The sequence below is a fragment of the Rhincodon typus genome, chromosome 30 (assembly GCF_021869965.1).
Source record: "Rhincodon typus isolate 14 chromosome 30, sRhiTyp1.1, whole genome shotgun sequence".
Taxonomy (NCBI): domain Eukaryota; kingdom Metazoa; phylum Chordata; class Chondrichthyes; order Orectolobiformes; family Rhincodontidae; genus Rhincodon; species Rhincodon typus.
This window is the reverse complement of record NC_063361.1, coordinates 37,911,929-37,920,827: the sequence shown is the minus strand read 5'-3', so window position 1 is coordinate 37,920,827 and position 8,899 is coordinate 37,911,929. Positions and strand designations below refer to the sequence as shown.

The window sequence follows — 8,899 nt, the reverse complement described above, 5'->3', positions numbered from 1 at the left end:
GAAACACTGAGGATCAGAGGAACCTTGGTGTGTACGTACACTGGTCCATTAAGTTATCAGGACAGGGCAATAAAGTGGTTAAGAAAGCATATGGTATACTTGCTTTTCTTAACTGAGACATAGAGTTTAAGAGCATGGAGGTTATACTGGAACAGTATAAAACATTGGTTAGGCCACAAGTAGAGTATTGTGTGCAGTTCTGGAATCCACATTATGGGATGGATGTGACGGTACTGGAGAGGGTGCAGAGGAGATTTACAAGGATGTTGCCTGGGCTGGAGAGTTTTAGTTATGAAGCGAAATTGGACAGACTCAGGTTACATTTTAGAGCAGACGAGATTGAGAGGGGACATTATTGAGATGTATAAAATTCTGAGGGGTACAGACAGGATGGATAAAAAGAAACTTTCCCCCTTGATGGAGGGATCAAAAACCCAGGGCATAGACTTAAAGTAAGGGGCAGAAGGTTTAGAGGGGATGTTGTAATGTTTGACCCAGAGCATGATGGGAATCTGGAACTCACTGCCTGCAAAAGTAGGAGAGGTGGAAACCCTCATAACATTGCAGACATATTTAGGTAATGCAATTGCGATGCCAAGACATACAAGGCTATGGGCCATGAGCTGGAAAATGGATTTAAAATAGTTAGGTGGTTGTTTTTGACTGGCCCAGACACAATGGGCTAAAGGTCCTTTTTCTATGCTGTAGAGCTCTATAATGCTATGACTCTATGACTCTAAGGTGCCACATAAAAGGTTATAGTGAAAAGTAAAAGCACATGTTGTATGATGGTTAGAAGACTGGCTGGCTGGCAGAAATCAGAGAGCATATATAAATGGGTCTTGGTCTGATTGGCAGAATGTTACAAGTGCAGTGGCAAAGAGGTCTGTCTCGGCATCTCAACTTTGTACAATTTATATCAATGACTTAGATAAATGGAACAAGCACAGTGGCTAAATTTACAGATGACACTGAGATAGGTAGGAAAGTATGTTGTGAAGAACATGTAAAATCATACAGTTGTACGGCATGGAAACAAACCCTTCAGTCTAACTTGTCCATGCCAACCAGATATCCAAAATTAATCTAGTCCCATTTGCCAGTTTTTGGCCCATATCCCTCTAAACCCTTCTTATCCATATACCCATATATTTTAAATGTTATTGTACCCACCTAAACCGTTTCCTCTGGCAGCTCGTTCCATACATGAAGAATTAAGGAGGTTGCAGACAGATACAGACAGGACTGAGTGAATCGGCAAAAATCTGACAGATGAGATATAATGTGGGAAAGTATGAAGTTGTTTACTTTTGCAGGATGAATAAAAGAACAGATTGTTACTTAAATGGAGAACAACTGCAGAATTCCAAGGATCAGGGGGGTTTAGGTGTTTGATGCTTGAGTCCCAAAAGTCAGTGTGCAGATATAGTACATAATCAAGGTTAGTGGAATTTTATTCTTTATTATGAAAGACATTGAACATAGAAGTATGGATGTTATACAGGGAATTGGTAAGACCACATCTTGAATATTGACCTTAGTTTGGGTCTGTTTATCGGAAGGATGTAAATACATTGGCGGTGGTTCAGAGGAGGTTTACGAGAGTAATCCCTGGAATGAGCAGGTTGCCTAATGAGGAATGGTTAGACAGGTTGGGCTTGTTTCTACTGAAGTTTTAAGAAGTGAGAGGTGACCTGATTGAAGTGTATATGACCCTGAATGGTCTTAACAAGGCGGACACTAAAAGGATATTTCTTCTTGTGGGTGAGTTCAGAATGAGGAGGTATTGTTTGAAAATTAGGGATCATAGCCACATGGATTAGCAGAAACACTGCTGGTGACATAGGAACATAGCAGCAGATGTAGGCCATTCAGCCCATTGAGCATGCTGCAATATTAAATATAATTTCTGACCAAACACCATAACCTTGTATGCCATTAGTAATCCAAAATCTACCAATCCCTACTCAAAGACTGAGCATCCACAGTCCTCTGGAGTACAGAACTCCAAAGGTTCACAAACCTCTAAGTAAAATCTTCTCTCCTCATTGCGGCTCTAAGTGGCATCCCACTCATTTTAAAAGTTATGCCCTCGGTGCTAGACTCTCAAACCCAAGGAAACATTTTACCCACATCTACCCTGTCATCCCTTTAAGTATTTTGCAAGTTCTGATGAGATCAGCTCTCATTCTTTGAAACTCTAGTGAATACAGGCTCAGTTTGTCCAACCTCTCTTCATAGGACAGTCCCACCATTCTGGGAATAAGTTTGGTGAACCTTTATTGCACTCCCTCTATGACAGTATATTTTTAGAGTAATAGAGATGGAAACAGACTATTTTGTCCAACTCATCCATGCCAACCAGATATCCTAACTTAATCTAGTCCTGTTTGCCAGCATTTGGCCCATATCCCTCTAAACCCTTCCTATTCATGTCCCCGTCCAGATGCCTTTTAAATGTTGTAATTGAACCCGCCTCCACCACTTCCTCTGGCAGCTCACTCCATACACGCATCACCCTTTGCATCAAACAGTTTAAATCTTTCCCCTCTCACTTGAAACTTATGCTGTCTAGTTTTGGACTCCCCACCCCAGACCTTGGCCATTCACTTTATCCATGCCCCTCATGATTTTATAAACCTCTATAAGGTCACCCTGCAGTCTCCGATGCTCCAGGGAAAATAGCCCCAGACTATTCAGCCTCTCCCTATAGTTTAAACCCTCCACACCTGGCAACATCCTTGTAAATCTTTTCTGAACCTATTCAACATCCTTGTAAATCCTTTCTGAACCTATTCAAGTTTCACAATAGCCTTTTTATAGCAAGGAGACCAGAATTGCACTCAGTATTCCAAAAGTGGTCTAACCAATATCGCGTACAGCCACAACATGACTTCCTTACTCCTATACTCAATGCACTGGCAATAAAGGCAAGCATACCAAACGCCTTCTTCACTCCTATCTACCTGCGACTCCATTTCAAGAAACTGTGAACCTACACTCCAAGGTCTCTTTGTTTAGCAGCACTCCCCAGGCCCTTACCATTAAGTGTATAAGTCCTGGCCTGATTTGTCTTTCCAAAATGCAGCACCTCACATTTATCTAAATTAAACTCCTTCTGCCAATCTCAGCCCATTGGCCCATCTGATCAAGTTCCTGTTGTATTCTGAGCTAATCGTCTTTGCTGTCTACTACACCTCCAATTTTGGTGTCATCTGCAAACTTACTAACCATACCTCCTACGTTCACATCCATATCATTTATATAAATGACGAAAAGCAATGGACCCAGCCCTGATCCTTGTGGCACACATCTGGCCACAGGCCTCCAGTCTGAAAAGCAACCTCCACGACCACCATGTGTTTTCTGAGAGAAGGAGACCAAAACTGCACACAGTACTCCAGGTGTGTTCCAACTAAGCTCCTACGCTACTGAAGTAAGAATTTACTACTACTGTACTCAAATCCTCTTGTCATAAAGGCTAACATTCCATTAACCTTCCTAATAACCTGCTGCACCTGCAAGTTAGCATTCAGTAACTTATTGACAAGGATACCTCGGTTCCTTTGTAGATTGCACTTGCCATCCTCTTACCATTTAAAAAATTCTCTGCACATCTGTTTCTTTTACCAAATTGGATAAGCTCACAATTTTCCACAGTATATTCCATCTGCCATGTTCTTGTCCCATCACTAATCCTGTCCAAGGCCTCCTGAAACTGAGAAAGCAAATTCCCACTTAACTTTGTATCATCCACAAATTTGGAAATATTGCATTTGTTCCCCACCTCGAAATCATTGATCTATATTGTGAACATCTGTGCTCCATGTACTGATTCTTGTGGTATTCCTCTAGTCACAGCCTGTCAACGTGAGAAACGCCCATTTATTCCTACACTGGTTTCTGTCAGTCAATTCTTAATACATGTCAGTACATCACCTCCTGTCCCATGTACTTTAACTTTTCTAACCAGCCACTTGTGGGGGAGCTAATCAAAAGCCTCCTGAAAATCCAGTAAACTACATTAATTTGTTCCCTTATTGCAATTTCATTTGTAACATCCTCAAAAAACTCTAATAGGTTTGTCAATCACGATTTCCCATTCATTAATCCATGTGGCCAAACAGATCATTATTCCCCAAGTGCCCATTTATCACTTTCTTTACGGTAGATTCTGGACATGAGGTTGGGCCTGAATCTCACTGCAGCAGATGGTGAAATTTGAATTAAATCAAATAATCTGGAATAGGTATTTGGCCTAATGTAGCAACTGCTAATTTTTGTAAAATCCTGTTTGGTTTACTATTGTCTTTTAGCAAAGGAAGTCTTCCTTCCTTACCTGGTCTGGCCTACATGTAATCCTAAATCCACAACAGTTGACTGGTAACTGCCTTCTGGGAAATCAGGGATGAGCAATAAATTATGGTCCAGCCAGTGACACCCACAGCCTGTGATGAATAAAAAAAAATTCTGGGTAATCTGTGACTTCTGAACCCGAAATCCTACATTACAGAGGGGCGGCACAGTGGCTCAGTGGTTAGCACTGCTGCCTCACAGTGCCAGGAACCCAGATCCAATCCCACCCTTGGGCAACTGTCTGTGTGGAGTTTGCACATTCTCCCCGTGTCTGCTTGGGTTTCCTCCAGGTGCTCCAGTTTCCTCCCACTGTTCAAAGATGTGCAAGCTAGGTGGATTGGCCATGCTAAATTGCTCATAGTGTTCAGGGATGTGTGGATTACAGGGCAATCGGTCTGGGTGGGCAGCTCTGAGGGTCGGTGTGGACTTGTTTTCTGAAGGGCCTGTTTCCACACTGAAGGGATTCTATGAAATGTGGTACAGACAGAACAAGGTACAGAGATTAACGATCTATAGGGAAAGTGATACAGATGTTGTACAGTAGAGAGGTAACACAATATTGAGAGAAAGTGATACATGGGCAATGTGGTACGGAGGGTGCCATACAGAAGGAGAACAGTAGAGTGGGAACATGGGACATATAGAAGGTGCAGTACAGAGGGAACCAGCAATGATGCTGCATGGGACATGCCCCTCAAAATCTTGTTTTGGGAGGGAGGAGATGCTTTTGGCACGTATGCAAAACACAAATTTTATCAAGAAGATACTTTCTGCAGTAAAGCTAATAAAAGATAAAATGTGTTGAGCCTGTGTCACGTCAGAAGTCTCTTCAATCACATTAGGACAGTGAATGTCCAATTAACCCCAACTGCAAAATGTTTTTCAGCAATGAGACATGCACCGCTTTCTATTTCAAGCAACATAATTCAGCTTGTGACAATTTTCTTATCTATTAAAATCTATAACTATATTATTTCCCAACTGTGTTTTGTATCTGTTGTTTGTAAGTTCAGTTAGATTGAGATGTATGAGTGCAGGAAATGTGTTGACCATCCTGTGTAATGATGTTAACAGTTTCTGAATAGCTTAGTGCCTCTTCACTTTATCAAATCTTTATAATGTAATCACAGAGAGTTGTTGAAATCCATGTCAGTTATTGTTGCATTAAGCTGATAACTGGAACTGATAAGATCTTCCCAGAGGCAGCAGGTGCAGGAGGCGAGGAAGCAGCTCCTAATATGAGAGCTTAATCACAGTGACAATTTAACAGCTTCCCATCCCAAGCCACAGATCTAACTGAGACTATAACCTGAGCTTCAATCCTGAGATTTACTCTGATCTGGGATACAACAAATGAAATGACAATGTGTATTTATATTGAACCTTTAATGTGATAAATATGTCGGAGTGCTTCACGCAGGCGACATAAAACAAACTTCATCACCGAGGAAATAATATTTCATAAGATATTCTGACATTCACAAAGGCTCCTTAGTCAACAACTTCCAAACCTATAACTACTTCCATCTAGAAGGACAAGGGCAGCAGATACATGGAAACACCACCCCCTGCAAGTTCCCCACCCAGTCAATCACATCTTGATTTGGAAACATATCACCAATCTTTTGGTGTTGCTGGGTCAAAATCCTTGATTCCCTCCCTAAGGACATTTGGGTCAACCTACAGCAGGAGGACTGCAGCAATTCATGCAGGCAGCTCACCCCCACCTTTTCAAGGGCAACTAGGGATGGGCAAGAAATGCTGACCATTCAGCAATGCCCACACCCCACATCCCAAAATGAATAAAAATTATATATCGCACGGGTAACTAAAAGGACAAAAACGAAAGAACTGTGGATTCTGTAGATCAGAAACAGAAATTGCTGGAAAAGCTCAGTAGGTCTGACAGCACCCGTAGAGAAAAGTCAAAGTTAACATTTTGGGTCCAGTGACCCTTCCTCAGAACTGATAGTAGCTAGGAAAATGTTGGTTTATATGCAGAGATAGGGCAGGGGGAGGGGGTAAGTAGTAAACGATAGCTGGGGATAGAGCCCAAACACAGAGATGAACAGTTGGGCAGACAAAAAAGTGGATAACGATCTGGTTAAGAGGGTGAATTGCTTTCAATGGGGGCTGTTAGTGGCTAATAATGGGTTGTGTGCAATAGCAGTCCATGTGATAACAAGGCCTGGTGTATGGGGATTGGGAAAAGGACATTGGAGAGCTCAAGCCCTAAAACTGTTGAACTCAATATTAAGTCCAGAAGGCTGCAGGGTCCCCAAGTGGAAAATGAGGTGTTGTTCTTGCAGCTCGTTCTGAACTTCGCTGGAGCATTGCAGCAAGCCTGAGACAGTGATGTTGGCCAGAGAACAGAGTGATATATTGAAGTGTCAGGCAACTGGAAGTACAGGGTCTTTTTGCAGACAGAACATAGGTGTTCTGCAAAGCAGTCACCCAGTCCACATTCCGTTTCCCCAAAGTAGAAGAAACCACGACTAAGAGCTTGAACAGATAGGTAGGTTATTAGGAGCATGCTCAGCGTGGAAAGGTTGAGAGAATTAGTGAGGGAATTCCAGAGTTTAGGACCCAGGCGGATGAAGACACACTCAGCAATTGTTGAGCAAATTGGAATCAGGAATGGTCAAAAGTCTAGAAGTGGATGAACTCAGAGATCTTGGAGTAGTGCAGGATTAATATGATTAAAAACTTGTTTGATCTCCATTCTTCATCCCCTCCTTCCCATCTCACATTTGCAGACAAGATAGCTGGTTTAGGTTTTTTGGAGGCAATGGTTATTGACATAAATGAATATTCTGAGCAGACAGAAATGTTGCATTTGACCTGTTTCTCTGATAATTTAGCAATAAAATGTTTGGAAGATTTCCTACAGCACAGTGGGTTTACTGTTGGGACCACAAATCCATAAATATCTATACTTATGGACTAGGTGGAAAACTGAAAAGTATTGAACTGTTTGGACACTTTCTGGATTAAATAGGTTTTTACCAAGGAATGAGACCAACCGTTTAATGTAGGCTGTGATCCACCTGCTAATTACAGAAAGGCAAGCGATTTTGCAAAAACAGCGATGCAAAGCTTGTAGGGAGATGCTGTTAATTGCTAGAAATCCTGACCCTGGAAGACACTGTGCTGTTGGTTGCCTAGGAATCTTTTCTGGCCTTGGTTTCTGTTTCAAAAACCTAGGGAGCCAAAAAGAAGGAGTCCTCTAAAGATACATGTAAAATCAGGAAGTCTCCCTTACCTCTCTTGTTTGAAATAATTTGTAACTGGATAAAGTTTACACTTTGCAATACTTTGCAATAATTTGTAAATTGACCACTTTCCAAAGACTTGGAACAAATTTGATTTCCACCCAAACCAAAGCTTGTTTGGAAGATCTTCTAAGAGTATGTAGCTGTTAGCAATGTTATTTAATCAACAAGAAACCTGTGAAAATAGATCAGATTCTATCTTTTGCCTTTCAGACCAATGGTCAATCAGGGTATTTTACTTCTGGCCTTTTCAATTCCTGTCCATTGTGTTGTGGGATTGTTTGTGTTGGGATTAAAAGGGATTCGATTATAGTTTTATTTACAAAATCTAGCTTAGTTGTTGACCAGTTTTGTCACTTGGTTTTAAAAATGAATTTTGTTTCATGCTAAAGAGAGTATTTTGAGCTTATTGAAGAAACCTGGTGAAAATTTCTTTATTCTGGATATCAGCACAAAAGGAAAACGATTGGCCATTTTAGTGATTGAATCAACGTATTTACACTAACGTGACTGGTGGAGTCTTGGGGCTTGATTACTGGTCGATTCTTCCTGTCACAGTCATATCATGACAGACTACAGTGGTACAGGGTGACAGCTCAACCCTTCTTCTCAAGGAGCAAATAGGGATGAGCAATAGATACTGGCCTTACCTTTAACGCCCTCTGCCCTCAAGCCACGAAAGAATAAGAATTATTTTATAAAAGTTATGTAAGAATAATCATTAGCCCTTAAAATATGTGATTGTTTTAAGTGAGCTTTTGCAGGGACTTTGTTTTGTCCACACAATAGGTTCATTTTCACGTTTTCAGCTTTGAGCAATTTGACTGTGCACATTATAATGTGTTAGACTTAGATTTCTGTGATGAGTAGTTCACTGCCTGTCTCCCAAACCCTGTCCATCATCGACAAGGCACAAGTCAGGAGTGTGATGGAATACTCCCCACTTGCCTGGATGGGTGTAGCTCCAACAGCACTCAAGAAGCTTGACACCATCCAGCACAAAGCAGACCAATCACAGTTTTCACCATTCACTCCCTGCACCGTGGCAGTAGTGTTTACCACTCACAAGATGCACTGTAGTAACTCACAAAGGCTCCTTCAAAAGTATCTACCCAACCTCTACCCAGAAGGACAACGGCAGCAGATATCTGGAAACATCATCTTCTGCAAGTCTCTCTCAAAGACTCTCACTATCCTGGCCTGGAAATATATTGCTGTTCCTTCACTCCCTCAGTGAGTCTACCAACAGCACGTGGATGGAAGAATTTCAT

At 41.5% G+C, this 8,899-nt stretch overlaps 1 long non-coding RNA gene across 1 annotated transcript; it reads right to left on the bottom strand.

Annotated features, from left to right (window-relative positions):
- Positions 1–1,134: 1,134 nt before the first annotated feature.
- Positions 1,135–4,594, bottom strand: LOC125486586. Its single transcript, XR_007265233.1, has 3 exons — positions 4,340–4,594; positions 3,595–3,718; positions 1,135–1,265 (listed from the first exon to the last, which is right to left on the bottom strand). It is a non-coding gene; the product is annotated as an uncharacterized LOC125486586 (long non-coding RNA).
- Positions 4,595–8,899: the final 4,305 nt, after the last annotated feature.